Source organism: Peromyscus eremicus, chromosome 2, assembly GCF_949786415.1.
Source record: "Peromyscus eremicus chromosome 2, PerEre_H2_v1, whole genome shotgun sequence".
NCBI lineage: Eukaryota > Metazoa > Chordata > Mammalia > Rodentia > Cricetidae > Peromyscus > Peromyscus eremicus.
This window is the reverse complement of record NC_081417.1, coordinates 128,504,844-128,524,592: the sequence shown is the minus strand read 5'-3', so window position 1 is coordinate 128,524,592 and position 19,749 is coordinate 128,504,844.

Sequence of the window (19,749 nt, the reverse complement as noted above, 5' to 3'; positions counted from 1 at the left end):
CATAACTGTCCTGGAGGAGAGTTGAGTTCTTTGAGAGGTTTGAACAGGGTCCAGTCTCCATGGATCCTATTATGATCCTATTATGAGCCCCTTCTGATCCTGGGACGCCTCCTTTTCCTGCTCTGTAATGCCCACAGCTGCATTTGTGGGATCCCTCAGCAATTTTCAGCCTCCCTTTAGAGTCCCCACCCAAAAGTTCACACATGACTGTGTCTCATGTTATGGGGTGTGTGTGTGTGTGTGTGTGTGTGTGTGTGTGTGTGTGTATGTGTATGTGTAGCAGGAGAGATGTGTGCAGTGTGCGTTAGTGGCCTTCATGTAGCATGGGTTTGATCTGTGAGTTTTAAATGTGTTCAGCTATATTTCTGTATTATTTGGGAGAGAACATGGCTGTCTGCAGGATAGCTGTATCAGAGGGCCCAGGGTGGGGACCTGTGTACTTTATTGATGTGTCTGTGTTTGTTAATTCTGGGATGTATGTCTGGATTTTCACAGGCAAGCATTTGAGGAACCTGAGCTGTGGTCCTCAAAGGGTTAAAGGAAACAGGGCACCATAACTCTTAATCATAGCTTTGCAAGCTTAGCCAGTGCCCCTGTTGAAAAATGTTTCAAAAAGCAAAATAAATGATCTTTTAGTTACAGAAGTATTGATTTTGCCCACATCTAGTAATAAAGAGCAAGTCACCTGTAGCTAAAACTCTTGTAAAATATATTTTATACTCTAATAGTCTGCAGATAGAGTCACCCGCTGAGCACAGATGACAAATCTCCCCAGTGCGGCCTGCGCCCCCCATATTTCACGTCAGGGACACAGTGGTGGCGCAGGCAGCAACAGAGCTGGGCCTCCCTCGGGTGAAGACATGGCCTGGTTGGCTGGAAGAAAAGAAAAAAAGCGCACACACAGTCTCCCCCTTTCCCCGCCTCTGCCCTGGGCCCTCAGTACCATGGGCCATGATGGAGGCTTGTAGCAGACAGGTCACTTCTCTTACATCTCGCTGTCACAAAAAGAGCTCCCCCATTTTCTCCAAACAAGTAGCTGTTTCTCCGTACCACTCAGCTGTGGAAGCTGATAGTTTGGGGATGTGGAGGCTGGATTTATGAGAATAAATTGTGTGTGTGTGTGTGTGTGTGTGTTAAAGAATATTGTCCTAGGTTTGCTCAGTCACGTTGTTCACACATGTGTCATGGTTCGGTCTTTTCCAAGCCTCTGTGTTTGCATAAAGGGATATACTTGGCTCCCAATACACACTTGTACAGAATAACTCCTGCATACATTCAGAGGGACACACTTGACACTTTGGACATGTACATGGCACATGTACCACACTTGGCTTTATGCATTCATTCAGACACATTGGACTCATCCAGTCCCTTCATATAGATCTGACACTCATCTAAGGCACCAGGCTACTTCCACACTCACCTGGGATTCCTCGGCGCATTAGACTTCTGTCTGAAACGATCAAAGATCAAATAGTTAGTTTAGTTTGGGGTCTGGAATGTGTCCACACTCTTCTGCCTCTAAGTAGATGGGAAGAGCAGCCACACATACACCTGTCACACGCCCATCCCTCCCAGCCTTCCTTACCAGTGAAAGGAAATTGCTCAGTGAGGCAATCTGGCCTCTTTGTCCTCTTTGCTTCCCAGAGGGGAGGCAGCAAGAGATGCAGCCTAAACTGGGAGGCCACACACTTGGCATGACTCCTTCTTTTGCCCCAGCCTGATGGGTATATTAGAGCAGGTCTCAGCATTTCTGCAAGCCTCAGTTTTCATTAAGTCCACCATCTTCTCCTGGCAGAGTAGTCTCCCCTCAGAGAAGGCTCATCCATTTTTGCCATCTTCTGGATGACAGCAGCTTAGAGAAGCCAGGAATCTCCCCACCTTCCCGCCCCTGTGAGTTCTTATATGTCTTCTGCCTGGAACACTCAGAAGTGTCTGCTCCATAGACGGAGAGGTTAGGGGTCACCCCACCACCCCCACAGTAAGGTTATGTGGGGCGAAGTAGGCAGAAGAAACTTGGTACTCAGAAGCACTACAGGGTACTCCAACATGGGAATATATAGAAGTTCCTAACCCTTGCCGATGGAGGCTGGAGGAACAAAGACAGAATTAGGGAGACTGCTAGGTTTAAGGAGTTCCAGAGGAGGGGAGGAGATGTTAGGTAGTATTGGAGGTCAGGAGTGGACAGGAGCTCCTGGGGGTTTGCAGCGCTCTGGGAGTGGGAGTGGTGGAGCAGGCAGCAGTTTGAACTAGGGAGGAAGGCACTGGCAACTAACTGGGTATTTTGAGGGTGTGTTATTGGGTGGAAAACATAGGAGAATCTTTAGCACCAGGGGCAGTAGCCGGTCAAAAGGAGGGGACAGAGCAGGTAGCTGCCCCGTGCTGGGATTGGTAGGTGTGTGTGTGTGTGTGTGTGGTTTAAAGGGGTGGGGAGGGCTGTTTAAGCGGCGGCCGCGCTAATAACCTGTCCAGGAGATGGCTCGTGGCAAATTGCTTTGTTAGTCTTGTCAGCGCGGCCAGGGCCGCCGTCAGCGTGCGCCATGGATCAAGATGATGAATCGCCGTGGATGGCGCAGATGCGGGCGGCCGGCGGCTGGGCCCCGGGGTAGGGGTGGGCTGTGGAGGGGGCCGCAGGGGGCCGGGCCACCGCCATTAACTCCCGAATTAGCTCTAAGCCGCCCACCACCCAGCCACTGCCCTGGGGAGCGCCGGCCGGCCGCAGGGGCGGGAGCGAGCCCGGGATGCAGAGGCGGCTTGCTCGCACACCCTGAACCTGGACCCTGGCCTACAGAATTCCGGCTCCTCTGGATGCCTGGGGATTCCCCTGAGCACCCTGAAAGGGACAGGACCTCCTGTAGGCAAGTCTGCCTCCATTGCAGCCCTGTGCTTGGCTTTCTTAGGATATCCTTTGCTAACCAGCTCGGTCCCACTCCCATGTACCATTTTGTATGTCCCAAACCCCAACGTAGTGGAGCAGATGAGGAATGGGGGAAGGTGTGAGTTGGAGTTCTCTTTCAGTGTGTGTGTGTGTGTGTGTGTGTGTGTGTGTGTGTGTGTGTGTGTGTGTTTTGTTGTTGTTGTTGTTGTTGTATTGGGATGGCCTTGGGGGGCGGCAGGTTTGGCGTTTGGCGTTGCTACTCTACATCCAGCAGCCCAGAGACCATAGATGGCAGAGTTTAGGGGCATTTAAGCCCCTCACTTTCCAGATATATCAGTAAAGATTCCTGGGACCCCTAGAGTCCATGGGAACCTGTGGGTACTCACTTCTCCCACGTTCCTAAACGGGCTCATCCTTGACCACTCCTTCTTGGTTCAATTTAGAAACATTACATACATGCATACCTGAGCAGAGTCTACAAGTTTGCATATGTACATATTTAAACACACATCACATATAAATGTGTATATATTCATAACACATAACAGGTTCATGAATTGAGCAAACCTACAGGCACATCCAGAAATGCAACACTCACCTGTCTCTGTCTCCACCCCACCCCCACCCCTGAAGGCAGGGCAGTTTATTGGGGGTGGGTCCTAGTTCTTCTGGGGATGCCTTTCTCTTAAGCTCTTTGAAGGTATCAGCCACAGCCTGGGGCAGGTGGGTGAGGATGCTGTAGGAACAATCTTGGGAGGAAGGTCCCGAACCATTTTTTTATTTCTTAGCTTCTGTCTAGACAGTGGCATTTTCAAAGTGGTTTTGTTAAAGCAGTAGGACCCCCCACATTGTGACATGCCAAGTTTCCTGCCACTGCAGGTCTCCCCAAAAGGCACAGTCCCCTTTCCTTGCCCCATCCAAACAACTGAGCTCGTCAGGAATTTTGTGCCTCCCCTCTCTGATCCATGGTAAACTTAGGAGCCAGTAACCGGGCTGCATCATCTATAGAAACCAGGGTGAAGGGTAGGGATGTGACGGAGTGACAGCAGCTCCCTCTGTCCCCGCTATCTCCTTATACGAAAGCCTTTTGGAGGTAAGTCTAGCCTGGCAGTGTGGGCTTCTCCAGGCAGCTGGAATTTTGAGTTGTATGAGGCTTGCCTTGTTTAATGAGAATGAAGCATACTGGCCACTTAGCCACCATCTCCAGACCTGGGACAGCTGAGGGCATGGGGGTCTTGGCAGCCTGGGATATGAGGAATAGAAGAGGAACTCAGGGTATGTGGCAGACAGATAGCACCCAAAGTAGATGCTCGGTTGTGCCCGGTGCTTATCATCTGCAGCCCCCAGCATAGAATCTGTCCTAGCCTTAACCACTCTGGCCTCTTCAGCCTAGAAGCTATTGCCCCCAGCTTGCCCAGTGGTCCTTGGTCCTGTCCAAGGTGGGGAACTAAGGTACAGTTGGGTCACTGAGTAAAGCAAGTAGATACTTGCTTCACTGGAACACGATTTCACATTGGATGGGGGAGGGAAAGCTCCATTCCTGGCATTATCAAGTAAGGCTTGCTAGATGGGAGGACTCCACATCTGTATTACCTTGGAAAGGGCTTACACGTCTCTCTGCATATGCACTGGTGCTCAGAGTTGTATGGCAGAATAACTCTCTCTGTGTGTGTGTGTGTGTGTGTGTGTGTGTGTGTGTGTGTGTGCAAAGGTCTAGATTTTCTCCGGGATGATCTGTGTGCATGCTGTGTGTGAAGGGCAGTTGGGTAGAGGTACAATGTGGAGCTCCAGTGGCAGTCTTGATTATCTAAGCCAAAGAGGCAGCCTTCACTCCCCCCAACCCCCCTTTCTGCACTGGACCGAGATCCCTGAAGAGAAATTAAAAGGTTATTTAAAGTCCCGCCTCTGCTGTTTTTGTCCTTTTAAATCGAGCCTAAACGGTTTTGCTTTGGCAGAAGAAACCTTTTCTGGAGCATTGGGGTGGGGGTGGGGGGTCCTGGTGGGAGAGAAGGGCCTAAGCAGCCTAATCCTCTTATCCCTCCCCTTCCCTTTCTTTGGAGCCTCCCCCCCCTTCTCCCCTCAGGCACCCTGCCTCTAACTCTGGGCTGAAGATCGATCCAACCCTTAAATCTGCCACTCCTTCTGTTCCACCAAGGCCAAAAATTCTGACCCTCTCCACTCAACCTAGGATTCTAAAATCTACTGTTAGTATGACCAAAATTCGCATCCCCATGCCTTAGCCCCTGAGAAAACAGCCCAGTTCCTCCGGGATAGAACAGAGAGCTTTGCTGGTAGACTGGAGCAATGCCAGGTCTTGGATCCAGCTGCCTACTTCCAAGGGAAGTGCCTATTCTGTCCAGCCACCTGGATGACAGTGCACTTGATCTGAAAATTACACAAGGCTTCTTTACCAACACACAAGAAACCCCATAGTTACACATGGACTGGGTTGCGGGAGCACCAGTCACAAAGACACAACACACTCTGGTCACAGCCACTGAGGCCAACGTTACGTTGCACGGAGTACCAGCCACGCAGGGATACAACACACATCCTTCCACTGATCTGGCCAAGGATCTCTCCAGCTACCACCACCAAACAACCACATAGACACAGCCTCCCAGAGCTTCACAGTCAACAGCCACAACAGCCAACCTCACATTCCAGGTGCCCACTGCTAGTGTGGACACTAACCTGACCCCTTGGTGCACACTTCAGACACACAAGGCCTTGCCTGGTCCCATAGCCTGCTCCAGAACGTCCTCTTCCTATGAATCAGTTGCACCTGGAAGAAGGATGCTGACAAGAACCTCAGACCCTATCCAGGGATTTCCCCCCTGTGAATCATTGGTGTGTGTGTGTGTGTGTGTGTGTGTGTGTGTGTGTCCTCTTCCTACCTGAGACAGATGCATGTATGTGCATGAAGAAGTGAGGCCCACGTACTAGGCCTCCCAGCCTCTCTCACGTGGTGAGTACTGAGCGCGGGTTGTGTGCAGGTGTGGTGGTGCCAGAGGGGTGTGTGTGTGTGTGTGTGTGTGTGTGTGTGTGTGTATTCGTGTGAGCACACACACACGCGCGCTTGCCCAGCTCAACCTCGATGTGGCAGCGAGGGTGGGAGACAGAGCGACCCTTAACCCATTGCAGCGCACCCCAGGGGTCAATCTCCAAGGAAACCAAGAAGACTTAGGTGAAGGATTCTCAGGGTCTCTCAAATCCACAGGAATTGACTTGCTGCTTCGCCCGCCCAAGATCCCGAGACTGGGAGCCAGCAATGACCGACCGGTGTTCTGGGGAAATGATGAACGCGGGCGGGGGTCCCCAGACCCTCTAAATGTTTGACCCTGGCTGCCTAGGCCCAAAGCTGCGCAGCAGCTCCAGAGGGGCTGGGCGGGGCCGGGGCGAAAGTGGCGTGTGATTGGCAGCCACGGGGGCCAGTAGGGAGCGCGCAGCCCGCGCCTTGCGCCCGGGAAACGCTGTTTAAAACTCCAGCTCCTGCCGCGACGCGCGTAGATGGCAGCAGCGGCGGCGGCGCGGGCCGGGGAGACCAGGTGCGAGCGGGCGGGGCTGGCGGGATGCAGCCGGGAGGGGCCCGGGGCCTGGCGGGGCGGGGAGGGCTCTGACGGTCAGCTCCGGGGACCTCTTGCCCTTTTGCGGTCCTTCGGTTTGGGACCGGGTGGGAGGATCGGAAAGTTTGCAGAGGGCGAGAGACTTGGAAGGCTACAGACTCTCGAGCGGAAGGGGAGACGAGATCCGAGGGAGGCGGAGGGAGCCGCAGGGGGAGAAAAGGGAGGTGGACCCCCAAGGCTGAACGTGAAGCTAGAGCTAGCAACCCAGGGAGACAGAAGGAAAGAACTAGAAATTCCGAGGCTGAGGGAAGGGCTAGTCGTGGGTAAAAGCGCCGAGGCGGAGACGGAAGCCTCGGCGTCGAGACTCAGGCACCCGCAGAGAACGCTTCGGATCCGTCACGGTTTTGCCTCATTTGGAAGATATTACTTCGCCCCTGAAAAAAAATAAATACAAAAAAGGTTTGGATATTAAGCGGAGACAAATCCTTTTCAGTTTGGAAGGGGGCGGCGGCGGGGGGGATGGCCGGGGTAATGCAGAGCAGATGCGCCCCGAGGCGTCGCGCAGCCCGCGGCCGGGGCTGGGGAGGGGGCGCAGTCATCCGCCTAGATCTCCCCCGGTCGCCCGGGCCACCTACAGCTCCCAGTTTCCCTGTTCCCGCATACCCTGCAGTGCTGGGATCTAGCTCATATCTCATCCTCCGTGGCTGCCGAGGGCTCCTTTTCTCCTGGGATTGCGACTTTATACGAATTCTTCAGCTGGGGGCGGTTCGGCGCTCAGTTAACTTCTGTCCTTCTAGACGCGACCTCAGGTTAGGATCTTTCAGGTGGGTTTTTGGTCGGCAGTGGCCTTAGTTTTCTGGAATTCGTTTGGCCTCCCACGGCCTATTCTGGCGTGAGTCGGGCGAACTCCAGTAGGGAATGAGGGCTAGGGCGGCGCTTGGGGGGGGCGGGGATCAGAAAAATGAGGGGCTCTGCCAGGGTGTCTCCTCTCTGGGCCTCTCATTCCGGTGGCCATAACCCAATCTTGGACGGCAACAAGCTAGGGGCTCTAATGGACCGTTCTGGATCTTGGCTGAACTTTCAGAAGTTCCCAGACGTTGCTCGGGGGCCGCGAAGGCCTGGATGGTGCATTTACAGCACTTGAAAAAACGAGCATCTTCGCTCTCAAATTCCTATCTGGAGACCCAAATCCAGGTAGGGACTGAGGGCTCTCGGCGACTTGCCGTAGAAAGGAATGCTGGTCTCGGGAAGGATTGTATCCTGAAGCCGAGCCTTTCGCCCTTTCCGAGTTGGAAGCATTCCAAAGCTGGGAACCAGCGGGGCCTCCAGCGCAGCCTCAGCGCGGGTTCTGCCTGGGGCACTAGAAGGACTTTTTCGTTTTAGAAAAGCGAGCGGAGGCCAGGGGTCCGCTGGGCTAGTATTGGGTTTCTGATAGCAACTCCGGTTTAGGGACGTCGCGGAGTGCGGAGGGCTTTACTTTTTGGATAGGCCTTGGGGCAAACAGTCTGTTCGTACCACGGAGGTTGCAGGCCTAGCTGAGGAAATTGTAGGAGCTCCTGGTCCGTGGTCGCGAAAGTGGGAGTTAGAGAAATGTTTTTTCCCTTCTCTTGCGCCAGGGATCCCGTGCGTGCGTCGCAGGCGGGTTGGCTCTACCGAGCGTCGTCTAAGGAAATTCTGTGGCCTATCAGTTTTAGGTGGGTGGCAGTGAACGTTGTTTTCAGTTTTGCGGTGGATCCCCGCTTCACTTACCTGCAGCTTCAGGTCTTAGAAGGAGAAAGGCACTCTCGCCTAAACAGAAGTTCCTATTACCCCTTCTCTGCTAACAGCTGTGCTCATGTATGTGTGTACGCGGTCAGGGGGGAAGAAAGCTGGAATTTGCTGCCTAGTGAGAGCAAATTATCCAGATAATTGGCTCCAATTTCTCTCCTCTGTGTCCGGGTCTTTGGATAAGAAGCAAAAGCATCGCAACTCAGGACGGGGATGATCACCTTACCTCATCCCTTCAGATCCCAGGGGCACCGACTCCTGCAAGGACGCAGGGACTTGGTTGCGCAGTCCGAAAGTGGATCTGAAGGGCAAAGGTGCGAAGATTGGAAACCCGCCCCGGGCGAAGGGCACAGGAAAGTGAGCTCGCTGGTCTGGGTTTTAGGGTGGACTCTGTTGGTTCCAGGGTCAGTTTCCTGGGGCTGCGGGTGAGTGCTTGTGGGACCCCCTCCACCATCCTCTCTGACATTTCAAATTACGATGATTTCGCGTGATGGCGAAATTCGGAGGCGTTTTTCCGGTTAAAATAAACAACATGAGTTAGGCATGTGGTCTGAACACACAGAGACTGAGCTGGGAGGAGGTTTCCACCGAACTGCTGGCTAGATGATCGCTAGGTCTGAAAAGGGGAATGGACCCTGGCTTTTGCTGGGGGATGTTCTGGTGGCTGGGTTGCTGGGGAGGCACGGAGATGGTAGGATCGATGGAGCTCCCTCCTAGAGCAGCCTGTGGGCCTTGAGAGCAAGAGCACTCCAGTTACTGCAGCACGCTCCTCCCACGAAAATAATATAGAGCTTGCCTCCGCTTCCCCGCCTTTGAAAGGTGGTGGTCCACGTTGACTGCCGCACGGAGTGGGACCTTCTAGTTTACCGTCATCTGGGCTATGGATAACACACTGACACACTCAGGTCACACAAGAGGAAAGATCTTTTGGACACAAATTCTCAGAGTCCCCTGAGAGACACCATTACAGGCTCCCAGGTAAAACTCTCACAGACACTCACTGGCAGGTAACCCTTAGGGCGACCGGGCACGGCAAGACAGCCTGGACTAGTGACCTCGCCCTGACAGCCCAAGGACAACGCGCCTACCCTTTGCCCAACCTCCACTCCCCTATTTCTTCCTCTCTCTGGAGCCTAGCTGAAGCACTCTCTACCCTTCTACCCCTCTACCCAGGGATAGTCCTGGAGGAGGAGGCGTTCTCCACCTCCCCCACGTTCCCATTCCACACCCCTCCTCCCTGGTTCAGCCCCTTCCCCACGTCCCGCTCGGCCGCCCCGCGGTGCCCATGTAAATGACAGCAATAAATATCTAATCAAGGCCGCGGGCGACGCCGCGGCCCGCCAAAGCCCATTACGAGCGGGCAGGCTGGCGAAGTGGGAGGGGTAGTGGGGTGATGGTGAGCCTTGGGCGGGGCTGAGTTCTGGCCTACACATTCATCCTGCCTTGAGTACCCCTCATCTCTGACCTTGAACGAGTCTCAGTTTCCCCTTCTGTGAAAGGGCACCGTGCTGGGCTCTCCTAAAGCTGGTCTACTCCTCCCGTAGTCCTACTGGTTTTCTTTCGGTTTTCCCCGTCTCCCCCCCCGCCCCCCCCACCTCATTTGGTTAGGCCCGGGTCCTGCTTGGTGGTCACTATCCCAGCTCGCAGAACCCTGATCCCAGCTTTAGTCTGTTTCCGTAAGCAAATGAAGAGCCTCTGGATCCCCGACACGCACACTTGGCCTTTGCCTGTCGCGATCACTCCCGTCTCCGCTTAACACCTCTATGCGCGCGACCACCGCGTGCCCCTAGGTCCTGGGAGCCCACTCTGTCTCCTAGCCCCATCTAAGCGTCACCGCTCCAGCTATCAGGGTGTTGGCGACCGACCACTCCGTCGGAACAACGATCTGCGTGCAGTGCGCGAATGGCGCGCTGGGCGCCAGGACCGCAGGCCCTTGCCGCGGACCCCCACTAGCTTTCTGGAGAAACCTTCTCCACGGGGCACTCTACAGTCAGGACAACCTTCTCCACAGGGGAACTCTACAATGACTGCTCCAGGTCTGCAGCTGGAGTCTGCCCAACTACAGAGCCTCCCGGCTCATGCCTGCGGGACTCCGGGTCAGGGCAAACCCGCCGAACCCAGCCGCCTTCCCGGAACACCAGGATGTCTGACCGGGTTTCCTCCTCCGTCACAGCTGCACCCAAGTCTCATTGCTCTTGGTCTCCAGCGCTCGCTGCCTCTTTGGGAGAGGACGTGGGAAGCGGAGAATCAAGCAGTTACGCAGAGACCGCGGTCACGTTCGTCCCACAGCCCTCCAGAGCGGACACTTGACCAGACTTGAGAAATAAACGAAACAACAGTCTCTCCGACCTTTTCCTCCCGCGGTCGCATTTCGCTGTTTTATTTTATTTTTATTTCAGCCGACTGAATTCTTAGCACCACCCCCCCAACATTAAGGACCTCGGAAAATCGAGGACTGTAGGCAAAAGGGCCTCCCTCAGTCTTGGCCCATTAGCCTGTGGGGGGCTAATTACCCCAATTAGCGGCTGATTTATAATTAATGGCTCGGACCGAGGAGTAATTGGATGTTAATGGATAACAGTGTGGGTAGGGAACTTTAAGAGTCTGAGCTTCTCATGGGGACAGCAAGCTAGGTCAACCTGAGACACCCCCCCACCCCAACTCCCAGACTTCTCCTGCTTCCACCCCTGAGCAAAGAGAGATAGTCAGAGTCTTGTGTGAGCAGTGTGCCCATGCTGGGTGCCTGTGGAGTCCTGCACCTCTCCTGCCCTGCCCTGGTAAAGCCACACCTCATGCCCACCTGTCTGCTTTTTTTTTGGCTTCAACTCCAGGACCACTCCGGAGGCTGGCCTGCAGGGAGGGTAACTGGGATGCCACTACCTCAACAGCAATGGCCAGAAGGCGGCTTGATGCCTATCTGGTGGGGACAGTGGATTTTCCCTGCTGGTTTTTTTTTTTTTTTTTTTTGGTTTTTTCGAGACAGGGTTTCTCTGTGTAGCTTTGCGCCTTTCCTGGAACTCACTTGGTAGCCCAGGCTGGCCTCGAACTCACAGAGATCCGCCTGGCTCTGCTGGGATTAAAGGCGTGCGCCACCACCGCCCGGCCGGATTTTCCCTGCTGGGCTGAGACAGAGAAAGTAGAGTGGAGAAGAGTCGGGCCACCAGCTAACTGTTCTGGGTTTCAGGCTCTTCTCACATCTCAGCTGGTTTTCTTTCACCCAGAGCATCTGTCCGTCTATAATTCCTGTGTGCTCTGAACCCTCTCACTGGAACTCATTACACCGAAGTTCACTGTAGGCCAAACAGTGGCTCCATGTTTATTTGTGGAATCAATGCCAGATACTCCATGTGTTGCATTCTGGGTGCCGAGTGCCAGCTGGGAATTCAGACCTTGCTGGAGAGGGAACCTCAGACTGGCCAGGACTTAGAACTCTGGTAGATATTTAGTTCATACTTTGGAGTCAAATTTCCTGGATTCCACACTGCTTAAGCTGCTTAGTTATGTGGCTTTGGGCAGGTGATTTTACCTCCCCGTATCTTGGCATCTTTATCAGTTAAGTGGGAATTACAATGTTGTGGTGAGGATTCCAAGTGGGTTTATGTGAGCTTTGAGCTTCTGAGCTCCTCCAGGGGGTGGCAGGTCAGGTTGTTCTAAGACCTAACCACTCCCCAACCCACAGCTCTCCCTACTTGTCAGGTATCTACAAGCATGGTTGGTAAAAATTGTCGCATCTTTGGTAGAGGACAGGCAAATGGGTCACTATACAATTTGGTGAAGTAAAGTTGTGACTGAAATTTAAAGAAAGCATCTGACTCTACCAAGGGGATTGGGGGAGGCTTCTTGGAGAAGGCGGGTGGCTAAGCCTAGTATGAAGAATCATGAGTTCTCCAAGTAATGTGGACAGTCTGGGGACAATATCCCCAGAGGAGGAGGCAGTGGCAGAGTGGCTTTGGGGAACAATGCCTTCTTGGCTGGTGGTAGGGTGAAGGTTCAGTGCGTTAGCAAGGAGCAGCAGAGGAGCAAAGGAGATGAGTTTGAGTATGCCATTCAAGAAAATTTGGCTTTGACGGGTACCAGAGATGACTGAGAGGTGAACGATAGAATAGCATTAAATGTACACTAAAGATTTAGTGGCTCAAAGGCTGGTTTCACAGGGAGTGAGGGTCTGAGGGAAGTGACCATGCCCCAGACTTCTCAGTTCTTAGACAACAGAAACAAATGGTGCCATGTTTCTAGCCATTAGCTCTTACTTCTGTTTTTAGAACGTCTCCTTGTCCACTTCCTGTGATCGTAGCCACGTTGGAGCACGCATTTATCCCGTGTCCCGGTGGGGAACATGGCGGGGGAGATCAGGTGCCTGGCGAGGAGAGGATGAGGCTGGCCTTGGGGCTTTCACCACCTTTGAGTACCTGATTTAGATTAAAAATTTGGGGAGCAGGGAAGGTTTGCAATGACAGACCCCGGGGAATCACTGAACTCCTACAAAGCAAACAATATCTAAGAAGGAGTAACTGGAATGTCTCTATGCCAAGCCTATGCCCAGATGTTGTGCCTGAGGGTTTTGGGGTTGGGTAGGCAGGGGGCTCCACATCCCGCATATCATCTGCTCACTGCTGCTTCCTCAGAACTGAGAACTCAGGACAGATGTGGGAATCGGGGCACTTACTGGGGTCAGACTCAGCTTTTCCAGCTTCTAAGCTGTGAATTCTTTCTTAGCCACAGTTCTTCATCTGCAGCGTGGGAATAATAAAAGTACCCACCTAGTTGAACAGGGAAAGAAATTAATGAGGTTCCTGAAGCCAAGTGTCTGGCAGGTGTCAGGCAGAAAACTCTAAAAATCGTGGACCAAGTGACTCCCAGATGGAAGATGTAGAGCTTACCTTGTACAGTTAGTTACTCCACAGTGAAAATGCACTTAGGCACGCACCCAGGAAAGAATCTCTCTTCTTTGGCCTCCCTTATAGACCTCTGGCCAGACTGAGTTAAAATACTTTCGTCTCAGTCTTCCTTTTGCAGTCTCTCAAGTGCTGGTCTCAGTCTTCCTTTTGCAGTCTCTCAAGTGCTGGCGTTACAGGCATGGGCCACCATGCCTGGCTTGATCATACTTTTCATGATAAAGGTCTTTCTCTGCTGGGGTAACCCAATGAGTCAATGTCATATCAGAACAAGTAACAGGAGCCAAGGTCACAAAGCAGGTCATAGTGGGTGTGTATGTGGAGCTCTGGCCACATGTTCTGTATTCATGTATTTATATTTTTCTACCCCCTGGTGCAAAAGTCCTTTGGGAATTCAAACTGCTAGGTAGGAAAGGTAGCTGCAGAGGGGTTCTTCTAGAACCTCCAGGGCTAACAGGACAGCAGCATTTCTCAGAGAAAGAATTCCCTGGCAGTAGGCTCCACTGAGTTCCTCCATCATTGATACCCAGGGCTGGTTCTCACCGGGGCCCTACCTGACTCTTGGTCCCATACTAGAAATTAATGCTAGATAGCTCCTCAGAGACTCAGGCTCCTGTCCTGCCACTACCACTTGCTAGCTGTGAGATCCTGGGCAGTGGACATTTATCTCCCTAAGTCTCATTTTCTCACTGATGTAATGGGGACAGTAAATTTCTCACCAATGTAATGGGGATGGTAGTACCTACTGAACAAGGCTTGTTTTGAAGTTTGTTCAGTGAGAGACCCATAGTACTAAAACAGAACTTGGCTCAGAGTGAAGCCCAGTGAAAGATAATTATCATTGTTATTGAGGTGGCATGCCTCAGGATGCCTGGAACAGTGGAGGAGAAGGGATGCTTAAAGTGTTGATTTCCACATGTTTTGCTTTCTTTCCTTGAAACAAAGTTTTTCTGCTCTGTTCTCCACCATGTGTGGGAAGAAGAAGAAACTGAGGGAGAATTAAACATGCTGAGAAAGAGACGCAGGGAGTGATGGAGCCGGCCTTTGGGGTGGCTGAGCAGGGTGTGACCAAAGGAAGGGGCCACTTTCCTTTTAATCAAAGACGCTTCACATGTGGTTTCCTGGGAGTGCTGCTGTTAATTTATAAAAAATGCCCCCTAATAAAATTCTGCTTGATTCTTCGATTGGCTGGGCATTAGGCCGCAGCCAGCAGCGACGCGGGGACATAACGGATGCATTTGCAGATTTGGAAAATTAAAGCCATCTATATGGCGCCTGTGGCGGGAGATCCGCCGATCTGCTTGCTTAATGAAATATAAAGATTCTTTTAACCAATGTAAGCACAATTCGACAGCTTGTGAAACGCGCCCGCACCATGATGGATGGCTCTCCTGGCTCGCCAGGAATTGCAGGGCGGCACCTTTTAAATATATAATTGATTCTGTTTGGAGTGTGCAGTGGGCTGAGCCCAGGCAAGGCCCAGCCTGGGGCTGAGAGTGCAGGCCCCGGTTTAGAGACTCCACCAGACCCTGCCAGGCCCTGCAGAGCTTCCACTTAGGTGGCTCTCAGCACTGGGTGTGGAAGGGATTCTAGCTGCTGGGCGTGGCTGAAGAGTCCAAGCAGGTCCAGGCTGTCAGTGTTGCGGGGAAGGGCCCACATAGCATGAACCTTTATCCATTAACCACGTTCACAGAGACAGGGAAGGCAGTAGGGCTGGAATTCCGAATCATCAATCCCTTCCTGTGACCCATAGTGTGCCATGGTGGCTTTGCTTCCCCCATCATATCTTGATCTAAAACTCTCACCTATTTAATACTTATTATTTACAAAGTACAAGATACCTACCAGGCTCTGTATTAGATATTGCAGAAAAGAAAAAAAAGTAAACCTGTGTGTTTTCTCTACATTGAACCTTCTACCTCCTAGATTTCTTTTTCTTTTCTTTTCTTTCTCTCCTGATCTCTCTCATACCCTGTTCAAGACAGGAAGAACTGTGATACATTGGCTCAGAAGCAGGAGATGCGGCCCACATGATTTCCTAGAGTGACATTTACAGTACATTCCTCTAGTTTTACACACACACACACACACACACACACACACACACACATTTATGTATGGAGGCTCACAGACATACTTAGCTGCAGAGGCATGTAAAAGAACAACAGATACATAAACACAGACAGATGCACATACAGTCCTGTGGTAGATTCCTATGTGTGGACACACGTAGATACTGACATAAACTGTGAGTATGTATGCAGCTTGGATGGGAACTAGCATTCCTAGAAAAGGATCCCTCTGGGGCCTGAGAGGAGGCTGAATCCCTGATGTTCAGTTCGAGTGAGGAAAAGAATATGAGATTAGGGGCTGGAGAGGTGGTGAAGTGGTTAAGAGCATTTTCTGCTCTTGCAGAGGACCCAGACTTAGTTCTCAGCACCTTACATAGTGATTCACAACCATCCATAATTCCAGTTCCAGGGGATCCAACATCCTCTTCTCATCTCCACAGGCATTGCATGAACAAGGCACACATACATACATGCAGGTACAAATATATACATAAGATAAATAAATCTAAAAGTTATGAGACTGCAGAGACAGGAGCTCATCTGGAAGACCTGGCTTACACATGGCCTCATCTCAAAGTGCACATGTACATACTTATGTGTACACACACACACACACACACACACACACACACACACACACACACGAGCATATGTGATGGTGGGGAATAGCATTTTATGACTGTCTTCCTTGGATCCAATCAGAGATGATAGAAGTTGAAGAGTGGCATATGCTGAGGTGAAATCCTGCACGCCGGGGATGGGAGAGCCTGGCTGGTGAGAGAGACTTCACCTGTGGGAACATGCCATTGCTTTCTGGGTGCTTGGACTTCAGCAAATTATCTGATCATTCTTATCTCCCATTTCCATATATATAAGATAGGGATAATAGCAGTTTCTACTTCATATGGTGTTGGAAGGATTGATGGTAATGTCTGTGTTTCAGAGCTACTTAATAAATAGTTGTCATTAATTCATTCATCAAATCTTAATCTCCTGAGTCCTGGTATTGTGTGAGACCTGGTAATCTGGGCTAGAGTTGGGGTGTCCTGAAATGCATGAGGTATAGTCTCTGCTACAAAGGCTCTGTCTAGTGGGGGAGCTAGAAGTATCCTTATCATATTCTGATGTGGGAGATAGAATTCAGAAAAGCTGTGTAAGGCTGGGTGTGTGGCTTAGTGGTAGAGCCACACTAGCATGAACAAGGTCTACAGTTACATCCCCAGCAGAGAAAAAAAAATCCACGTGAGGTGCATAGTATTGTACTTGGTATAGAAAGTGTGTTATGTAAATGGGAGCTGCTGTTGTCCTTGTCACAAGTTTTGTGCCTCAGGTGTTCTTGTCTGGAGCCTGGAGAAGGAAAAGATGCCTCCTCATAGGCTGCAGGGACAGCCTTTTCCAGAGAGGAGTCCTTGAGCTAGGATTCCTGAAGAAGTAGGCATTTGTCAGTTGAATGGGAGGAAAAGTCTGCATTTCCGGTAGAGGCCTATAGGAAATTGACAAGGAGTGGCAGGTAGTGAGGCATTGCTGGGTGCTGAGGAAGAGGCCGAGCATCAAGCTGGACAGAGAGGTGGATGGGCAGACCGGGAAAGTCTTGGGGACCAAAGGCTGCCATGTTGAGGCATTTATGGGGCTGAGTCATGTCTCTCTTGGCTTACTTCCTGCAGATGCTTTGTGCTGGGATGAGAGCGCACGCCTTTAACCTCAGCACTTGGGAAGCAGAGGCAGATGCATTTCTGAGTTTGAGGGCAGTTTGGACTACATGAGGAGTTCCAGACCAGCCAGGACTATACAGAAAGACCCCAGCTCAAAAAAACAAAATGACAACAAAAACCCTGACTCTTTGTGCGTCAAAAACCTCGAGACCAGAAATCATTAAGTGAATTAAAATGCTGCTTACAATAGTATGCTTTTAGCCCTGAGTTTTGTGGGGGAGTAACATTGCAGTCACAGGCTGAGGAAGAGAAGGGATAAAATCTTTTTTTTTTTTTTCAAATTTTGTTCCCTTGCCTCATCTGGAGCTTGTGACACCCTTTGAAGCCTAGTTCCATCTCTACATCCATGGGAACATATAATAACCCTCCACTCACTCACACCCCTCCCCAACAAGAAGAAGAAGATTATAAATATAATAAATATATAAATATGGAAATTTCCTGTAATCCCATTTACTATCTCTTAGAGATAACCTCTGTCAACATTTCAGGGCATAACCTTCTAGACTTTTTCCTATGCATATGTATTCATACATTACAAAAAATGAGATTGCATCAGGCATCCAGTTTGTTACCTATTTCTTCCACCCAGCCATATATTGCGAACATCAGCACATATAGATACATATCGTTGTTTTAAACTGTGCGCTGTATTTCATTGTGGGCCGTGACCATACCCTCATTTGCTGAACTAATCCTTTCTCGATGGACAGTTAGTTTTCCAATTGTTTGCCATCATAAGCAGTGATGTGATAAATATTCCTGTACACATATCTCTGCATACTTGAAGGATAAATTTCTAGAAATGGGATCGTTAAAGGAAAGATGATAGACTCTCTGAAGGCTTTGGATGCAGAGAATAAAGAGTTTTTCCATCACTGAGGTAGGAGAAGGACCATTTACCACTTCCCTGTGGAGTAGCCCTGGATAATAATTGTTCTCTGTGTTTGATAATCTAACTGGTGAAAAATAAATTACTGCTCTTCTGTTCTTTCTGTAGTTGTCGCTAAGGGTTTTGTCTATGTCAGTTGTGGCTCCTCCCGTTGTTTCCTTAAGGAGTTATTTCTTCATCTCCTTAACTTGACTTTTCTTAGGTATCTTACGTCAATACTAAAACTCCGTACATTAGGGCTGGAGACAACTCAGTTGGTAGAGTGCTTGCCTAGCATGCCCAAGGCTCTGGGTTCAAGTTCAACTGCACTGAGCAGGTTGAGGCAAGAGGACCAGCAATTAAGGATTACAGAGTGAATTTGAGGCTACCTTGTCTCAAACAAAACAAAACAAAACAATAGTTTTGGAATATTTTTTTTTGTTGTTTTTTGTTTTTTTACAGACAGGGTTTCTCTGTGTTGTTTTGGTGCCTGTTCTAGATCTTGCTCTGTAAACCAGGCTGTCTTCGAACTCACAGAGATCCACCTGACTCTGCCTCCTGAGTGCTGGGATTAAAGGCATGCACCACCACTGCTCAGCTGGAATATTCTTTTTAATTTTCTATTTGCTATGTCATTGATATGTTTAGCAATTTTCTAAGTTTGTTGAGCTTTGTGGCTTAGCCTATCATATTTACTTTTTTTCTTTTCAAGACAGGTTCTCTATGTGTTGCCCTGGCTGTCCTTGGAACTCTCTCTGTAGACCAGGCTGGCCTCAAACCCAGAGATCCACCTGCCTCTGCCTCCTCAGTGCTAGGATTAAAGGCGTGTACCACTACTGCCCGGCAATACTAATGTTTAAACACATCCTATCACCATGTCTTTCCTTCTCTTCTCTTAGATTTCTGCTCACGTTTGTGGCACGTAGCCACGTTGATGGCTCAGTGGGCTTCTGTAACTATTGGATGATGTCAGCCACCAGCCCCAGACTACTACACCCAGCTGCCAGTCCATTCTTACTTGGAAGTTAGATTCACATTTCACATTTGCCGTGACTTCTCCCGATCTTCGTTCCTTCCTCAATGCTTCTGATTCTGCCAAGACAGCTTCACTCAGATGCTAGGGCCCAAAGTTAAAGCTACTCCCCACCCCCCGCTGTGCTCTCCTTTCCTCACCTCTTGTAACTAACCTATCAGCAATCATGTCATGCTACTTTCAAACTGTATCTAGAAGCTCACTTCCTGACACCTCCCTCCCGTGGATAACACCTGGGACTCTGCAGCAATTGTCCGGCTTTCCTTCTTGCCCCTTCAGTCTGTTCTGCGTACAGTAACACAGTGAGGTGGAGGGGCTTTTTTGCTTTTTTTTGAGACAGGGTCTCACTATTTAGTCCTGGCTGGCCTGTAACTCACAGAGATTGGCCTGTCTCTGCTTCCTGAGTGTTGGTATTAAAGGCATATGATACTATGCCTTGGCTTACAATGAGCTTTAAACAAACAAACAAGCAAGCAAGCAAACAAACAAACAAAAAAACCAAAAAGCAACCTCCCAGGGCTGGTGGGATGGCTCAGTGGGTAAAGGTGATTGCCACTAAGCCTGGCAGTCTGAGTTTGATCTCAGATCCCAGATGGTGGAACAAGAGAATGACCCACAGATTATGACCTACACACACACACATACACACACACACACACACACACACACACACACACACACACACACACACAGAGAGAGAGAGAGAGAGAGAGAGAGAGAGAGAGAGAGAGAGAGAGAGAGAGCGCTCCACACTGGGGATTGAATTGAAGGCATTATGGGTACTCATCTTGAGCAAGTGTCCTACCAATGAACTATATGCCCAGCTCTTTATTTTTTTTTATTTCATACAAGGTTTCTCTAAGTTGCCAAGGCTGACCTTGACCTCATGATCTCAGGCCTGAGTGTCTAGATAGCTGAGATAACAGGCCTGTGACATCAGATCTAGTACATTTAT